At 36.7% G+C, this 19,510-nt stretch overlaps 1 protein-coding gene and 1 pseudogene across 1 annotated transcript in view; one reads left to right on the top strand and one right to left on the bottom strand.

The window, feature by feature from the left end:
• The window catches only part of SCAPER (S-phase cyclin A associated protein in the ER), a 519,522-nt gene that overhangs the window by 200,373 nt on the left and 299,639 nt on the right, over positions 1-19,510 (top strand). The gene's annotated exons all lie outside the window — the stretch shown is intronic.
• Positions 14,312-19,510, bottom strand: part of LOC132029162 (ragulator complex protein LAMTOR3-like) — a 23,492-nt pseudogene continuing 18,293 nt past the window's right edge.

Below are 19,510 nucleotides of genomic sequence, written 5' to 3'. Positions count from 1 at the left end.
TCCTTGCTTATCTCCTTGAGATAGTCCCTATATGAATTAAAGGAAGAGTATGGCTTACAGGACCCCACATTACGAGGAAAAGTTGAGATCTTTCTACATAATGTCTTCTGTCTTTTCTGATTTACGGTGTGAGGCCCTTCTCTACCTATTCACTTAGTCTTCTCTAGGCCACCAATCCTGAAGAATGGCTGATGAACCCTTGATCTGTTCTTTCCACTTAGTGTTCAGTCGAGTATCAGACATTTATTTTCTTCTTCCTGAGCAGGTCACTCCTCAGTCCTCTCTGCCTACATGTCTCTGAGTTTTTGCCATAACCTTCATTCTGGCCCTGGCAGGCCTACTGGCTTCACACCACATAAGAATTAAGAACATTTTGGAAAAGCTTAAACACAAGATCTCTTACTGATCGCATAACATGGCTATATTAATATAATAATATTTGGTGGCAGGGACAGGTGGAGAGATCATTTTTTTAAAAAAGAGATTTTAATTATTTGGCAGAGAGAGAGGCAGGGAGAGAGGGAACACAAGCAGGGGATGTGGGAGAGGAAGAAGCAGGCTTCCTGGTCACCAGGGAGCCGGACCCTGGGCTCAATCCCAGGACCCCGGATGGCAACTTGAGCCAAAGGCAAGTGCCCTATGACTGAGCCACCCAGTTGCCCTGAGATCATTTCTTTTCAGAATCAAAATTACACTTTTGGTATTATTCTCACTTAGCTAATACACTGTCCCCCTTAGGATACATATTTTAAAAGTTTATTTCTCCTTTTATCTCCAAATTTTTTTGACTGGCAAGAAAAATTTTACTTTAACCATTCTTTGTCTTAATTACAACCAAGCAGCTAAGCCTTAAGGTTAGAAAAAGGAATTCTTTATATTGTAGAGTAAAACTATAGTTTGAATCTTCCAGGCCTCATTATTGACATGCTAAAGGATAAGATAGATAAATTTATTAAATCTCAGGCTCTTAGCTTGGTTTATAAACTTTTATCTTACTGCATATATCTGTTTTCCGTTTTAAAATTGATTATTAAAGAGTGTATTTTTCTTATATTTATTTTAGAATAAATTCTGATCACCTCTGTAGCCAAGTTGTATTGGACAAGTGCCATATGCTAAGAAGAACAAAAGAGATAATTACTCATAATTTTGAAATGTTACTCCATTGATACCTGTTTTTCATACTTTTTCTGTTGTAATATGACCCTTGCACTTTTACTGGTAATAATCACAGTATCTTTTCTGTACTGGTTTTCTTTTAATAAACATTCAGTTTTGGAGATATTGATCATTAATCAGTGATTCAGAACAAGAAGCCTAAAAAACTATATTTTTCTTAGAGATTTTTCAGATTCTGTCATTGGTTTGGTAAATTACAATGACATAATGTTCTCTTCCATGAATCTTTTCTTTCAGACAGTTGCTTTATTTTAAAATGAAATTTCTTATAGGTAAAATATCTCTGCAGTTTAGAAACTTAAGCTCATTAGTGTTTGATAAAACTATTTTGTGACTCTTAGACAGTTCTCATAATAAAATTAGACTATAGAAGTGTGAAAAGCCATTTCAGCCATATTTCTCTGCATGAGTCCTTGGACCATATTACTATAACACATGCTGCTTTTTTGTTTGCATTACAGTGGCTATCTAATTTTACAGTTTGCCTAAAGTAATTAAGACTATTTTTTCCTCTTTACATCTGTTTATTTGGGAATTAGAATGGATAAGCTGATAATTTAAGTGTTAAAGTTATAACGTATTTTGGCTATCTTTTTGTAGCTGATACCCATTGCCTTTACACAATTAATTAAATATCTAAATACTGTTCTTTTTAAAAGACTATTTATAAATCTTTAAACTCCTTAAACTCTTATTCAAGATCATGGTAGCTGGGAATGATTACAATAGTGACACTTGTATACCTCTACAGATTACAGACCAGTGCATTCTCATCTGGCTCTTGTGTGTCAGTTGTGAGGAGTTGCAGAATTGCGGCCATGGGCAACATTAAAAGACCAAAGCTGTTGTAATGATGACTTTTGCAGCTGCTCTCTTTCAGTTGGATGATAAAGGATCAGAAAGATTGCAGGGAGGCAAATTTATACAATCAAGCTGCTTCTACTTGAATATTCTCTCAAAGTTTTGTGATATGTACTTTATTATATGGAAATTTTATGCATACCCAATCTTGAAATCCATAGTATGACAATTTCATGTTGGAAGAATAAAGAGAATGAAGGATTTATTAATAGAAGTTTATAAGCAGGAACAAGGGTGCCTGAATGGGTTGGTTATTTGAGGGCCTGACTCTTCATTTTGGCTCAGGTTGTATGTAATCTCAGGGTTATGAGATTGAGCTTCATGTAGGGCCCTGTGCTCAGCATGGAGTCTGCTTGTCCCTCTCTCTCCTCCTCTGCCCTCTTCCCCCTAGCTCGCTCATGTTCTCTCTCTCTTTCAAATAAATAAATAAATAAATAAATAAATAAATAAATAAATAAATAATAGTCTTTTAAAAAATGGGATATTATAAGCAGGAACACTCTTTCTCTGACAAGGATAGCTGACAAGTTTAGTATTTTTCCTGCCTAATTTATATAACTCTTATTTTCCTTACCAAATAATTGATTATTAATGCTTTTGTTTTGGGACACCTGGGTGGCTCACTTGGTTAAGTGTCTGCATTCAGCTCAGGTCATGATCCTAGGGTCCTGGGATCAAGCCCCGAATCTCTGCTTCTCCCTTTCCCTCTGCTTGCTGTTACCCTTGCTTGTTCTCTCTCTGTCAAATAAATAAATAAATCTTTAAAAAAATAAATGTTTTGTTTTAATTCTGACTGTATTAGGTTCTTTATCTGAAATTCAATGGCCAGTATATTAGTTCCAAAGTAAATATTTATAGAAGATCGTATCTTTGATGAGAGTTAACTGAGTTTTAGTAATAATTATTTTGTCAATTGACTTCTTTTGGAATTGTTAGAATAGGCACATCTGTTGTGTCAGGAAATCACAAAGCTGTAAAACAAAATTTTCACAATCCCCAAATTTGGTCCTCTCTCATTTCTTTTTGGAGTTTACAAAATATTTCAGCATCACCTAGTGGTTAAATGATAACACTTCTTTTCTGGTCCCTCCCTACATGGAACGATGGAAGGGATACAACATATATCAAGTGTGAGTGGTGGAGCCAGGTTCAGGAAATAGAGGTAAATCCATGGTGAGAATTCCATTGATAATCTTAAAACTGAAAAATGAAGAAGTAGTAATACAATATAGATTCAGGAATATAGAGAAGAAAGATAAGTCTCCTAAAACCATTGCACCTGGATTGGGAAAGGAGTGGGGAAAGCAGTGGGAAAGTACTTTCTTTGAACCATTGACTATGTAAAGTATATTTGCTGGTAACTTTGACAAAAGCAAAAACATTTTTAAAAAAATAAAAGAAATATAACAGTGGTAATTATGTATACGCCCATGTTGCTCAGGAATCTTCTGTGTTCTGTCCATTGTTTTTTGTTCATGGTTAAATTAGAAAACACATCTGCAACCAAAGAAGGCCTTGGGAACTTGAATATTTTGGCCAGTTACCTCCTTAATTCTTTATTCTCTTAAATTTATTGCAGTATCCTTTGATGCCGTTAATCCAAATACTGGATTTTCTGGGTCGACTGGGTGGCTCAGTTGGTTAAGTGGTTGCCTTCAGCTTAGGTCATGATCCCAGGGTCCAGGAATTAAGCCTTGCATCAGGCTCCCCGCTTCATGGACAGTCTGCTTCTCCTGCTCCACCACGTGTGCCCTCTCTCTCTCAAACAGATAAATAAAGTCTTTTAAAAAAGAGAAATATATGTATATTATAAAAAGCAAATACTGGATTTTCCCTTTTTTTGCTGTTATCTGTAGAATAATAATAAAACAACTATCTGTGTGCCCACTACTCATGTTAATGAGAATCTCCTGGTAGGAAATTCTGTTTTTGTTTGTTCATAGTACTTGAAAGTGAAAGATATTTTCACTGGCTGTAGATTTCTAACTTAATAATTATTTTCTCTAAAAATTGAGTAGATGTTATTTGCTGTTTTCTTGCTTCTATTCCTAATAGGGTAGATGTGTTCTTCTTTATTATTTTTCAAAATTACCTTGGCTATTCCTCTCCTTTTTTACTTGGTACATAACATTTCCAATTAACCTGTTAAACTAAGAAAATTCTTTTTTTGATTTTGAGATTGCAGTGAAATTATAGCAAGATTAAATTAATAAGTAGACATCTTTTAAATATTTTTTCTTTTCATCCAACAACATGTTTGCCTACTTATATCTTGCATTTGTTTATGTGTTCTTTAGTTAAGCATTCATTTTCTTGATTTAAGTCTTTTTTTTTTTTTTAAAGATTTTATTTGTTAATTTGACAGACAGAGATCACAAGTAGACAGAGAGGCAGGCAGAGAGAGAGAGAGAGAGGGAGAGAGGGAAGCAGGCTCCCTGCTGAGCAGAGAGCCCGATGTGGAACTCTATCCCAGGCCCCTGAGATCATGACCTGAGCCGAAGGCAGCGGCTTAATCCACTGAGCCACCCAGGCGCCCTTCTTGATTTAAGTCTTAAACATTTCATAGTAAGCTTATTTTGTTTCTAAATTAATAGGTTTTAAAAGCATTTTGAATTTCAGGTGATTTTTTTGTTTTGTTTTTTGTTTTTTAGAGTTCCAAGATTCATTGTTTATGCACCACACCCAGTGCTCCATGCAATACATGGCCTCCTTAATACCCACCACCAGGCTCACCCAATCACCCCTGCCTCCCATCCAAAACCCTCAGTTTGTTTCTCAGAGTCCACAGTCTCTCATGATTCTTCTCCCCCTCCAATTTCCCCCAACTCACTTCTCTTCTCCAACTCCCAATGTCCTCTGTGTTATTCCTTGTGTTCCACATGTAAGTGAAACCATATGATAATTGACTCTCTGCTTGACTTATTTCACTCAGCATAATCTCTGCCAGTCCCATCCATGTTGATACAAAAGTTGGGTAGTCATCCTTTGTGATAGAGGCATAATATTCTGTTGTATATATAGACCATATCTTCTTTATCCATTCGTCTGTTGAAGGGCATCTTGGCTCTTTCCACAGTTTGGTGACTGCACCATTGCTACTATGTACTATGGGTACAGAAGACACTACACTTTTCACTACACCTGTGTCTTTGGCGTAAATACCCAGTGCTGCAGTTGCAGGATCATAGGGAAGCTCTATTTTTAATTTCTTAAGGAATCTCCACACTGTTTCCCAAAGTGGCTGCACCAACTTGCATTCCCACCAACACTGTAAGAGGCTTCCCCTTTCTCCACATCCTCTCCAATACTTGTTTACTGTCTTGTTAATTCTGGCCATTCTAACTAGTGTAAGGTGGTATCTCAATGTGTTTTTGATTTGAATTCCCCTGATGGCTAATGATGATGAACATTTTTTCATGTGTCTGTTAGCCATTTGTATATTTTCTTTGGAAAAGTGTCTGTTCATGTCTTCTGCCCATTATTTGATGTGATTGTCTGTTTTGTGTGTGTTGAGTTTGAGGAGTTCTTTATAGATCCTGGATATCAACCTTTGTCTGTAGTGTCATTTGCGAATGTCTTCTCCCTTTTGGTGGGTTGCCTCTTTGTTTTGTTGACTGTTTCCTTTGCTGTGCAGAAGCTTTTTATCTTGATGAAGCAAAAGTTCATTTTTGCTTTTGTTTTCTTTGCCTTTGGAGACATGTCTTGAAAGAAGTTGCTGTGGCCGATGTCGAAGAGGTTACTGCCTATGTTCTCCTCTAGGATTTTGATAGATTCCTTCCTCGTGTTGAGGTCTTTTATCCATTTCTAGTTTTCTTTGTGTAAAAGAATAGTCATGGGGCGCCTGGGTGGCTCAGTGGGTTGGGCCGCTGCCTTCTGCTCGGGTCATGATCTCAGGGTCCTGGGATCGAGTTTCGCGTCGGGCTCTCTGCTCAGCAGGGAGCCTGCTTCCTCCTCTCTCTCTCTGCCTGCCTCTCTGCCTACTTGTGATCTCTCTCTGTCAAATAAATAAATGAAATCTTTAGGGAAAAAAAAATAAAAGAATAGTCAGGTTACATTCTCCTATACATAGCTGTCTTTTTTCCCACTCCCAAGAAAATATTTTTTCTTGCTTTGTCAAAGATTAGTTGACCATAGATAGAGTTGTGGGTTCATATCTGGCCAGTAACCACTGGCCAGATCAATCTTACGGATTCTTTCAAAAAATCAGCTTTTGGTTTCGTTGATGTGTTTTACTGTATCTCTAGTTTCTATCTCATTGATCTCTGCTCAAATCTTGATTATTTCCCTTCTTGTGGGTGGGTTTGGCTTAATTTATTGTTCTCCAGTTCTTTAAGGTGTAAAGAGAGCCAGTGTATTCTGGATTTTTCAGGTTTTTTTGAGTGAGACTTGGATGGCTATGTATTTCCCCCTTAGGACTGCATTTGCCAATCTCCTATAGGTTTTAGACCAATGTGTCTTCATTCTCATTGGAGTCCATGAATTGTTTAAGTTCTTTGATTTCCTGGTTGATCCAAACATTCTTAAGCAGGGTGGTCTTTAGCTTCCAAGTGTTTGAATTCCTTTCAAACTTTTTCTTGTGATTGAGTTCCAGTTTCAAAGCATTGTGGTCTGAGAATATGCAGGGAATAATCTCAGTCTTTAGGTATTTGTTGAGCCCTGATTTTTGACCCAGTATGTGGTCTCTTCTGGAGAAAGTTCCATGTGCACTCGAGAAGAATGAGTATTCTGTTGTTTTCCGATGGAAATGTTCTGTATATATCTATGAGGTCCATCTGGTCCAGTGTGTCATTTAAAGCTCTTGTTTCTTTATTGATTTTCTACTTGGATGATCTATTACTGAGAGTGGCATGTTAAGATCCCCTGCTATTAATGTATTCATATTAATATGACTCTTTATATTGATTAACAGTTGGCTTATGTAGTTGGCTGCTCCCATGTTGGAGGCATAAATATTTACAATTGTTAGATCTTCTTGGTGGACAGACCCTTCGAGAATGATGTAGTGTCATTCTGTATCTCTGACTATAGTCTTTAGTTTAAAATCTAATTTATCTGGGATGAGAATCACTACCCCAGCTTTCTTTTGAGGCCCGTTGACATGAAAGATGCTTCTCCATCCCTTCGTTTTCAGACTTGATGTATCTTTAGATTCCAAATGGTTCTCTTGTAGACAGCATATGGATGGGTCCTGTTGTTTTATCCAATCTGCAATCCTGTGCTGTTTTATGGTAGTGTTTAGGCCATCCACTTTGAGAGTAATTATTGAAAGATACGTCTTTATTGACATCATTTTGACTGTGAAATCCTTGTTTCATAGATTGTCTATGTAAATTTCTGTTCTATGTCACTCATGGGTTCTTTCTTCTTTTATAGAACCCCCCTTAATATTTCTTATAGTGCCAGCTTGGTGGTCACATACTCTTTTAAACCTTGCCAGGCTTGGAAGCTGTTTATCTCTCCATTTTGAATGTCAACTTTTCTGAATAAAGTATTCTTGGCTCTATGTTCTTCTCATGCCCTGATTACATCTTGCCAGCCCTTTCTGGCTTGCCAGGCTTCTGTGGACAGGTCTGACGTTATTCTGATGGACCTTCCTCTGTACATAAGGAAACTCTTCCCCCAGCTGCCCTCAGAAGCTCTTGTCTAAAATTATGATTTGTCTGTTTCACAGTTAAGTGCCTTGAGGTCTTTCTAGGTTCCTTGATCTTGGGGGGTGTTCTTTCTTCCTCTAGGACTGAATGCTTGTTCCATTCCCCAGACTGGGGCAATTTTCATCCAGAGTTTGTTCAACTACATCTTCTAGCGTTCTGTCTTTTTCCATGCCCTCAGGGATCCTAATAAGTCTGACGTTGGAACATTTCATGGCATCATTTATTTCTCTAATTCTGTTTTCATGGCTTCTAAGCTGTTTGTTCCAGACCTCCTCCTGATCCTTTTTCTCTATCATTTTGTCCTCTAGGTCACTAATTCTATCTTCTGCCTCTGTTACCTCTGTTAGAGTATTAGATTGGATCTCATTGATAGCATTTTAAACTTCTGCCTGGTGGCTCTCATTTCTGCCCTTAGAGATTCTATGTTGTCACTAATGGTTTTCTCTAACCTAGCCATTGCCTGGATAACTGTTTATGTCTATATCCAGTAGTTCTGATGGAGAGGGCACAGTGTCTGAGCTTTTCCTCTTTTGTGTGTTCCTCCTCCTAGTCATTTTGGTGAAAGGTGGTTGAGGGGATTTATAGCTGAATATATCAATCACGATCCAGACTAGGTGCACCCTGGAACGCTTCAGAGCAATGAGAAGTCACCACCAAAAAGAAAGAAAAAAGAAAAAAAGAGAGGGAGAAAGAGAGAGATAGAAAGGAAAAAGAAAACCCAGGCAAATGAGCCCCAAAAGTAAGATTTATAAGGTATGTAAACAAAAACGGACAAAAAGACCGACAAAAGTAAATGACAAGAAACAAACAAACAAAAAAAGAACCCAGTCAAATGAATCCCAAGAATAAGATTTATATAATACCAGAACAAAAACAAATACACAGAAACACTGATAGTAAGAAAAAGCTGGGAGGGTGGTTATAAATCCTCGATGTGGGCAAGGAAGGTTATTTTGGTTCTTCCTGGGTGTATCTTGTCATCTTTGTTAAAGGACTCAACTTTCCAAAGATAAAGGGAGATTAAAACTGGTTTATATATAGGGGTAGTAATGAATAGGGAAAAAGGATTACCTTGAAGCTGATATCTATATGTATTTTTAAAAAAAGAAAAATAAAGCAGGCATATGTATGAAAAAAATTCAAGTTAAAAGGCTATTATGGAGTATGTTGTATTAAACCTCTAGTTATAGTGGTAGGTAGCTTAAAGAAATTAAAAGAACAAGAATCGTGAGAGTGAATTTAAAAAAAAAAAAAACTGTATCTATGAAATATACATGTTTTAGGGCAATACCGGGAGCTTAATATATTGTTTTCTCCTGATGTTGGGGTTTTTCGGTTTTATGGGGACCCTGTGGTGGTTGTCCTCTCGTTCTTTTGGCTTGCCTTCTGGAGAGGAGCCTGCCATATTGTTTTTCAGTCAGTCTTGCTTGGGTTGAGTTGTCCTGCTCCCATTAAGGGGCTGGGCTCTGTGGAAACCAGTTTTTCAGGCTTTTGTTTTCTGGAGGGTTTTTTTTGTTTTGTTTTGTTTGTTTCTTTTTTCAGCTTTTTGCGGCTTTTCGGAGGTTTAGTGTAAAGCAAACTCCACCCAGACCTCTGCCTCAGAGAGAAGCCTCAGTCTGCTCCCCTCTGAGCAGTCCAGAACACACAGACTCTGGACCGTCCAGACTCCCCTCTGGGTAGTCCAGAACTTCCCCCTCTGCAAACTCAGCTGAACACCGCAACCTCCCACAGGTAGTGCATGTCCCTAGCCACTGTCTCAGGTGTTGTCTGAAGTGCCCATTTGTCTCTGTACCCCTGTGCCACTAAAACTGTGAGTGATATTGGTCCAGGGAGCCCACTTCTGGTGGCTGCTTTTGCTGGGACTGCTGTCTGGGGACCAGGCCCATGCCTCCAGGTGTGCGCAGTCATGAGGCTTCTGCTGCTGAGGAATCCCATCCAGGTATCAGGCCAAGATCTTTCAGGGTGGGCTGGAGCATCCAGACCCTCTTCCAGTCCTAGAGACCGCTGGCTAGTGAACACACGGAGCTCTCTCAGTCGCAGGCAGGGAATAGGGTCAGACCCCAGTTGCACAGTGCATGCAAAGCAAAGAAGGCTATAGTTCTAGAGAGAAGCCACCAGACTCCCTCATGTGTGACCACCCCACCCAGCAGTGGTGCAAGCAGCGCATAGCCAGGGGCGCAGGGACGAGGAATTGGAGGCTCTGCCACAGTCTGTCTGGCACGGGTGATCGCCAGCGGTGGCGGACCTCAGTCTATGGGTTTCGGCCTGTGCCCATGACTGCCTGATTCTACCAGTTGCCCCTTAAGATATTTTGCTCTTTTCGAGTGCTTTTAACCAGACTCCAAGTTAATGCTGGTCCTCAACCATAGGGCACTTTCATATTGGGGCATTACTTTCTAATGGGTCGCTTCTGGTGGCTCCCTCCCCCTTATTCTTATCCTCAGATATCTGTCCAAGTGTTCCCACCCTGCTTTACCTTTCCACTGGTGCCTTCTGCCCCTGTAGAGATCCATAAGTGTATAATCCTACATCTCAGGCTGATTTCATGGGTGTTCAGAGTGTTCTGGTAGATATTTAGCTCATTTTAGGGGATCTGTTGAAACGGTGTCTCCTACTTCTCCACCATCTTTCCCCTCCTCCAAATTTCAGGGATTTTAAAAGAAGGTTGTTTTGTTTTGTTTTTAGTTTTATTTTAGAGACAAAGAGCGCACAAGCACAGGTAGGGGCAGAGAGAGAGGGAGAGAGAATCTCAAGCAGACTCACTGCTGAGCACAGAGCCCAATGCAGGGCTCAATCTCACTACCCTGAACTGTAATCAGGAGTTGACATTTAACCAACTGAGCCATCGAGGCTCAGTTTTTATTTCCTTTCATACTGAGATATTTTCAAGGTTATAGATTAAGAGGGGTTGCAGTACATTTTGTTTTATGAGGATAAGTGTACGTGTGTGTTTAAAAGATTCATGGATTCGACTGCTATTGTATATAGGGACCAGGCTCATCTTTTGGACTTGCTTTAATTTTAAAATATGTGAGGGGTGCCTGGGTGGCTTTGTCGTTGAGTGTCTGCCTTCATCTCAGGTCATGATCCCTGGGTCCTGGGATCGAGCCCCAAATCGGGCTCCCTGCTCAGCGGGAAGCCTGCTTCTCCCTCTCCCACTCCCCTTGCTTGTATTCCCTCTCTTTCTGTCTCTCTCTCTCTCTCTCTTTGTCAAATAAAATCTTTAAAAAGTATACATGTGATATTAAAATGAGTGCTATTTTGTGTTTTCAGTTTCAACTTTTATTGCATTATGATCAGAGATTATGGTTTATCCAGGTTCTACATTGGATGGTTTATTGATTTTTCTTTATTGCTTAATACATTGTAAAATTTTAACAAGAAGTCTTCTCTCTCTTTGGGTGTATATATTTGATCAGATTTGCTTGTTGTAATGCAAATATTCTGACTTTTTTAACCCATTTTTTTTGTCCTCCCTAGTATCGTTTTGTCAAAAATGGAAAGACTGTCAATATGCTATTATTATTTATATATTTATATATATATATCAATGTTTTATCATCATGATTAAAACTATTTACATAATTTTTATCTGGTGAATTTTACTTTTTAAGAATATGAAACATCTCTTTCCTATTTCATGCCTCTTCCTTGAATATTATTTTTATATGGTATTAATTTGGCAAACCTAGCTTTGCATGGTGCTGCCTGATATGTCCCTTTATTATCCTTCCTCTCCCTTCTTCTCCCTTTTGCTCTTGTCCCCATCATAGTTTTATTTTTGCATGTAGGTCTATTCCTAAAAAGTATAATTTTATTTTAATTGTTTGCTTCTCTGTTAGGTATATTATTAGGTATGTTATATATACCATGCTATATATAATCTTTTGGACTTAACTCTTTTCTACTGAATATTATAGTGCATAGATTCATATGGATTGGGAATTTGTTGCTGTTTCTCAACATCTTTGAGGCCTATCATACATTAAGCTACACTTATTTTTAAGTTTACAATTTAATAACTTTTGGCATATTCAACCTATGAAACTATCATCACGATGAAGACAGTGAACATGTCTGCCACCTTAGAAAGTTTCCTCATTTACTATATCCTTGCTGATTTTTTGCCAACTTTTGTTCTATCATTTTTTGAGAAAGGGATATTGAAATCTTTTAATTGTGAATTTTTCTCTTTCTCATGGCAGTTTAATTGTTTTGCCTTTATGTAGTTTCAAGCTGTATTAGGAGCATAAATGGTAACGGTTGTTATGTCCCCTTGAGTATTGATCCCTTTATTATGAAACGACCTTCTCTATTCCTAATAATATTGTTGTTACCTTGTCTAAATATTAATTAGGCATTTCAGCTTTCTTCTGTCTAATATTAGAGTAGTGTATCTTTTTCTTCTAACATATTTTTTTGTATGTATTTTTTTCTTAAACACTTCAGAGTTAAATAGACTTAAGGAAAATCTTTGTTCTGGTGCTGTTGAGTTTGATGTGAAGCCACTGTCTCTGTCAAGTTCTTGTCACCTAGGGCTGCGAAAGCCACTCAGAGCTGAAAAGTTCCGGCCCCGTCTCTGAGCATTCCTTTTACTTTGATCTTTTTTTTTTTTTTGAAAGGGTGCTGTTATTTGTGTCATATCATTACTGGGATATTATTGAAATGATTTCTAAGGATGAAGCCTAATTGCAGTCTAACATGCTGTGTTTGAAATCTGAGAATTCTCTGAATATAGCTTTCATTACAAGGCTTCGTTCAATATAACTGAACCATTTCCTGTTTTGCTATTGAGCTCAGACCTTTCTCCATCTTAACAGCATGATAAATTAATAGGCTTGTTGAACTCTGTGCTTTTCTTTGAGTCATCTGTTAAACCTCAGATCAGATCAGAAAGGAACATCAGAATCTGCAGAAGTCTTTACCTCATTTATCATCTCCACCTACCAGAAAACTGATGGAGTGTTTGTAATTGTCACTGAGTGGCAGGGGGACAGATGGCCAGCTATCATCCTATCCGAAGATGGCCTTTTCTCTTTGGCGTGGTGTCTGATTCACAGTATTTCATTAGCTATATTTTTCCTCTCTGTCACTTCAAACAATACACTATATAGACTGTAGTAGATAAAAAATAAAAGTATATCCTACACCTGTAGAAAGGGACCTTGGCAGACTTTAATCTTTTGTATAATTAAAATAATTTATTGTGTTTTAAAAGTTGTCATTGTCTTATGTTTAATTTTTCAAAAATGAATGCTATCATAAAAGACATTGTTTTGATACATTATATTTCAGATTTTTAAAAATTTACTGTTTGACAAAATTTTATTTAAATATAATGGAACCTAGGTGTGTCTGGGTGGCTCAGTCAGTTAAGCTTAAGTCTGCCTTTGGCTCAGGTCATGATCCCAGAGCCCTAGGACTGAGCCCCATGTGGGGCTCCTTGCTCAGCAGGGAGTCTGTTTGTCCTTTTTCCTCTGCCCTTTTCTCCCACCCCTCATCCCCGCTCATGCTTGCTCACGCTCTCAAATAAATAAATAAATAAATAAATAAATAAAATCTTTAAAAAATGGAGTTCTCAAACTTTTTATCTTTAAAGCATTTTTTTAGCACCTGCTTGTGCACTCTGCATTAGTCCAGGCACCAGGAAAGTACAAGTAAATAATGGCAGGGGTGATTAACTCCTCGTTGTATGCTATCAGTCTGAGTTTCATGAATCTCTAAACATGCTCATTTTAAAAAGTGAGCTAGTTCTTTATATGGTGCTTTCATTTTTAGATAGTGTTTCAGTAATATATGTACATACTTTATTTTAATTAATTTTGCTTATTTTTAGTAGCCAAAACTATACTTTAAAAAATACTGTTTTATTTATATTCATGTATGAAAAAAATGGCTGTACTACCATGTTTACAGACATACCAGTATTGGAAACAGAATTCAATAATGGATTTCCTCTAAATTTTAAAAAGAGCACACAAACATAAAACTACTGATTGGTTATAGAAAGCAGAGCAGAGAAAAAAAGACATTTGTTATCATTTTCATTTCATTAAAGAACAGCACCTTCTGAGAAGAATCAAGTCAATTAGTGATATTTATTTATATTTACATAGAAAAGGTAGTGATTGTACTGATTTTAGTTTTACTAAGCCAATTTATCTTCCTCACACTCAATGCAAAGAAATAAAACAATGTAAAGAAAACTATGTCCTCATTGTTATTCACAATAAAAACAGTCTGCATCATTCTGCAGGCCTGGGCATATTATATAATAGGGAGTACTTAATGGCTCAAGTGGATCAAAATACCATTTTGATTCTGACCCACAGAATAGAATCTCACATATATTTGCAACTGGACTCATTCCATGGGAGCTGTGATGAACTGAACCATTTCTGTGGTGTCCCTAGATCTCACTAAATTAAGAAAAGATGCTGCACAAGAAAAAGATAACAATCTGTCAATAAATTATATATCTGTAGACTCTTTAGTGTCAGGTGTGAAAAGGGGCCCTTTCTTGAGTACATGGATACAAGTATTGTTGTGGTCTAAAGATTGCCAGATTGATATGGTGTCTGTTACAGTGAAAAAATGTGTACATCAAAGTCACTGCCAGATTAAGAAACTCCCACAATTTGTCTCAGTTCTTCAAATAACAGAGCAAGTTTCCTTTCTAGGCTGACAGTGAGACCTGTATTGGCATTGCTGCTGGCTATGAAACTTACTGCCAGAGGTAAATGATTGAATTGAACCACTTTTGTAGGTGTTACAGTAACAGATGATTCTCTCACTTTTTGGAAGTCCAAGTTTGCTCCTTTGGTCTGTTGTAAGGGCAAATATGGATAAGAAACCAGGTCTCTAAGCATGCCCTAGAGCATTATCATTGGCCACTTAATAACAGGGACTCTGTCTCGATCTGACACAACAATAGCATGGAGCCCTTCAACATGTGGTTACTTTTTTTTTTTTTTTTTAACCTGGTTACTTTTTAAACAGGAATCTCTTTAGGCCCTAGCTTTCTGGGTTGCTGTGTTCTCTCAGCTGTAAATTCAGGGACAGCTTGTACATACTTTATTTGATAACAACTAATTCCATCTCACAAATCCGTAATTACAAATCAGCTTTCCTCTGAAGTCATTTTGGAGTTTAATCTGCTGGAATAGTTTTACGGAGGAGTGATATCAGTCAAAATAATAGTTTACTACAGATTGTTTTGGTGTATTCTGGGTGAAACAGACATCCAGAGAATCATACCCTTTAACTTAAGCAGTTAGCATAAGCCCTTGGCAAACAGTAAAGTATTGAATTAAATGTTAGTAAACTAAATGTTAATGAGCTACACTACAATTTATTGTTTTCAGTATACCATATCTATGGAGAGTGATATTCAAAATACATGGAAGAGTGCTATCTAAAAATACCATGTTGTTTTTAATTGAGTATTCTATTTTTTTTCTTCTCTTCCGTCATCTGGCTTCTCTTTTTCTCCCAATTTTTCTTCTTTTCTTCCCCAATGCCCTCATCTCTCCATTTCTCCACTCCTTCCTCATCCCTCACTTTTCTTACCTTCATCATCATCCAGAAAAACAAAAAAATGTTGGAGCCCTCCAGCCTCCATTTTTCCCCAGTTTTTGTAGAAGGCAATGGGGAAAGTTGTAAAATGCCTCCTATTTATCTTATTTGTTGTTCTGCCAGGCAGGCTTAAAAGAGTGGAATGCCTTGTGATATTTTTAGGAATTTAAAGAAAAACTTTATGTAACTCTGGAATAGACTGATGTCATTGTCATTGGATTTTAGATTCAAAGTTGAAGTACTGGATGAGGTTTAGAAAAAAATCCTGTTTTTCCAAAGAATATGTGAAAACCCTTACATTAATTTCTCCTCTGTTTAGATTTTAGGTTTAGATTTAGATTTTAGAAGTAAGTAAGCCTCTTGTGTGTGAGATTGGATTTCTATAAAGAAAACTTGATTTTCAAAAAAAAAATACATTTGTGTCATTATAATGAAGCTTTAGTCCTTTTTCTTTTCCCCCAAAGGAGACATATTTAAACCCTTTTGAACTAGGATTCAAAGTTCTCATGTCTGTGTTACAATATTTTTTTTAATTTTTTATTTCTTTTCAGTGTAACAGTATTCATTGTTTTTGCACCACACCCAGTAGCTCCATGCAATCTGTCCCCTCTCTAATACCCACCACCTGGTTCCCCCAACCTCCCACCCCCCCGCCCCTTCAAAACCCTCAGATTATAATATTTTTAAGTAATGGGGAGCAGATTATTTCTTTTGATGTACAACATTTTATGAACTCTGTTTATTCTGAGGTATAACTGGAGTTCTAAAAATGGCAATTTAAAAAATTCTATATTGTGTCATTTATGTTTTCTTGTGTATTCTATTTTTAGAGCTTTTTATATTCTTTCCCCAAGATCATGCATCTATCTGCAGCTTAATTTTTTTCATGTCTCTTTTAAGAAGCAAGGAACTATGAGAATCTTTAGGAGTCTGAAAGAATATTAAGGTCATAAACTTCTGTATGAATGATTTCATTAAATATGGTAAATTATAGTAGAAAAAAACATTAAAGGTAATTAAAAGAATAAGAAGGGTATAAACTGATGAGATCATGTCTGTATAGGTGTTAGTTTCTTATATATGTTATTTGTATTTCATACTATTAGCAATGGACTTAACAATTTGTGTGTGTGTGTGTGTGTGTGTGTGTAATTGGCCATCACTGATTAGCTTTTGGACTTGTTACATTGATTTTTAGAATGTTAGAAAAGGGAGGACTTTAGAATTTATTGTCTAATCCCTTTATTTTACTAGGGAAGAAACTGAGGCCCAGGTAAGTCACTCTGTCATATGAGTTTCAGAATTTATGTTGGTGTAGGTATTTTGACCCCAGTTCAGTGCTATTTCTACTGCACCAACCTGATTTTTATGCCTATAAGAAAAACAGTGTTTCCTATTCATACTTAATTAGGATTAATAGTATCAAATAGTCAAAATGGCCAATTTCCTGCTTGTTAATAAGAGAGTAGGAGTTGCATTGAACAGGATTCCATGAGGCTAAGAGGTATACTTTTTTAGTTAGGAAGGGAGGAGATCTAGCAGCTTTTGGCGAGATTTTTTTGGTCCCGAGTGCTTCATATTTTGAAAATGACTGAGTAAATCATAGATACTGTGTCTTAAAGAGTACATTTTGCTTTTCCTTATCTCTGTGGCATAATAGAACTGAGTAGATATGGAAAGTGAGTATATTTTTGTACAGTTATACTCATTATTCTGCAGCATTAATAAGCTTACAGCAGCTCTAACCTTGTATAAATCAACACTGTTTTCTTTAGAAAGCTTGCTTTCCTTTGCATTTCTATATTAGGATTAATTTTGTGATAATTAAAATATTAATATTAATTGTAGAAAACTGGATAAAAAATAATGCCTACTCTTAACATTTTGGCTTATCTTCTGGTCTCTATATATAAATATATGTCTTACATCCTTATTTATTTATAAACTACATTGCATAGATTTGAATCCTGATTTTTTAACATTATACATTGTATGTTTTTAATATCATTACTGTTTAAAATTTATCAAGTCTGTGTAGTATCATCTTAATGTATGTGCCATAATTTATGTAATCAATTCCCTACTGCTATTTTGTAAATTTCACTGCAGTGAATATATTTGTAGAGAAATATTTTTGTACCTCTCTGTTTCCTTATGGCAGTTTTGCTGAAGTAAAGTTATTTAAGCTAACTTTATTATTTTTTTTAATTGAGTGTTTTATTAAACATTAAGTAGATAGGATTGTTTATATAGAATGGAGACAGAGATAACAATATCTGAAAAGCTCCCTTTGTAAATGACCAGAGCTATAGGTAACTTGAAGCACGTAACATTTCAAATGAAAGGAAATGAGATTGCTGTATTTTTCTGATCTCCGCCATTCCTTTCAAGAAAGGATGTCATCAAGGATTACAGCCCCAAAGGTTAGGTTCTAGGTCTCAGGGCAGCACTCAGATCATAGGAGGAATCTAGAACAATGAGGAGGGAGAGGGGAAAAAAAAATGGAACCAGATTTTATGGAACAGATTACTGCTGAGCATAGAGTGAGAAGTGCTGCCTGTCTCTATACACAGATGTGCAAGGATCACTCAGATACACTGGATGCTGGCCTTGTGCAAGATTAATTTCAGTGGATGAAATTATTAACTAGTGGATGGATCCTGCTAGTGTACTTCCTGTCACAACAGATTGGGCTATGGAATTAGGTGAAGAGCTTCAGGACCTTCATCTCTGACTCAATAAGCAGAGCATGTCTCTTTGTGGTTAGCACTGTTTCTTAGGAGGCTCAGGTTGTTTATCATTTTGTAATTGCTGGTTAAATTTTGCCCTGTCCCATAAAATAAAAATAAATAAAAATATATAAAATATATTTTATCAATAAAAATATATAACTACTTCTTTCAGTGAAGCACTTTCTTGTTATCTCTACTTTTTTGCAGGACATGTCTCCCATCCTTATAACAGATTTCAAACTTGCAGTATGCACTTTAGTACTTGAATAGTCTGCACCTATGTTAATTACATTTTAGGTTCAGCTCTTAGATGCTTGAAAGATATGAATATATGATTTCATTTACTCCTTTTGGGAAGCCAGAGTTTTAAGATTCATGTGTACAAATTACTTTTCCTTACAAAGTGACTTTTCTGAACTGGCTATTATGGAGAATTTAAAACATAATAGCGGACAGAATAGTAAGCCATAATAATGATAAAGTAATGGTGAATCCCTCCCAAATACTATTTTGAAGTCAATTCCAGATAGTAATCCATGATAGCTATTTTTAAAAAGATATTCTTTCTGCTAATTATATATACTTATTATAAAAGAGAAAATTAAAAATCTGTCATATTCATCTGTGAAAATTTTAGTATTCTTCCTTGATTTCTTATACTCATTTTATACATACACATAGAAGTATACAAAGATATTTATAGTTATACATACAATTTTTTTGCACTATTACATTAGCTAGGGAAAAAACTAAACTATTGTAATAAAAGAAACAAAAATACAAAGATTGTTAAGAACATACAAGTTTATTTCTTACAATACAGCCCTGAGGTTAGCAGTGTAAGTTGTTAGGGTAGATTTATGCCATGTGGTCCACCCTTCCTTCTTCCCTCCCTCCCTTCCTTCCTTCTCTATTTTTTTCCTTTTGAGTACAGTTGATACACTATGTTACATTAGTTTCAGATGTACAACTTAATGATTTGACAAGTTTGTGCACTAGTATAAACTATGTTCACCACAAGTGTGACTACTGTCTGTCCTGCTAGATCGCTAAAATAATATCATTTACTGAATTACATATGCTGTGCTTTTTATTCCCTTGATTTATTTCATAACTGGAAGCCTGTATCTGCCACGCCCTTTTATTCATTTTGCCCAACGCCCCTCTTCCCTGCCCCTCTTCCCTCTAGCAACCATTGGTTTGTATTTATCAGATCCTGCTTTTTGTTTATTCTTTATTTTCTTAGATTCCACTTTTTAAAAAATTTTTTATTTTTTATAAACATATATTTTTATCCCCAGGGATAAAGGTCTGTGAATCGCCAGGTTTACACACTTCACAGCACTCACCAAAGCACATACCCTCCCCAATGTCCATAACCCCACCCCCCTTCTCCCATTGCCCCCCCAGCAACCCTCAGTTTGTTTTGTGAGATTAAGAGTCACTTATGGTTTGTCTCCCTCCTATTCCCATCTTGTTTCATTGAATCTTCTCCTACCCACTTAAGCCCCC

The sequence above is a fragment of the Mustela nigripes genome, chromosome 13, assembly GCF_022355385.1.
Source record: "Mustela nigripes isolate SB6536 chromosome 13, MUSNIG.SB6536, whole genome shotgun sequence".
Classification (NCBI taxonomy): domain Eukaryota; kingdom Metazoa; phylum Chordata; class Mammalia; order Carnivora; family Mustelidae; genus Mustela; species Mustela nigripes.
This window is presented reverse-complemented; position numbering and strand designations above follow the sequence as displayed.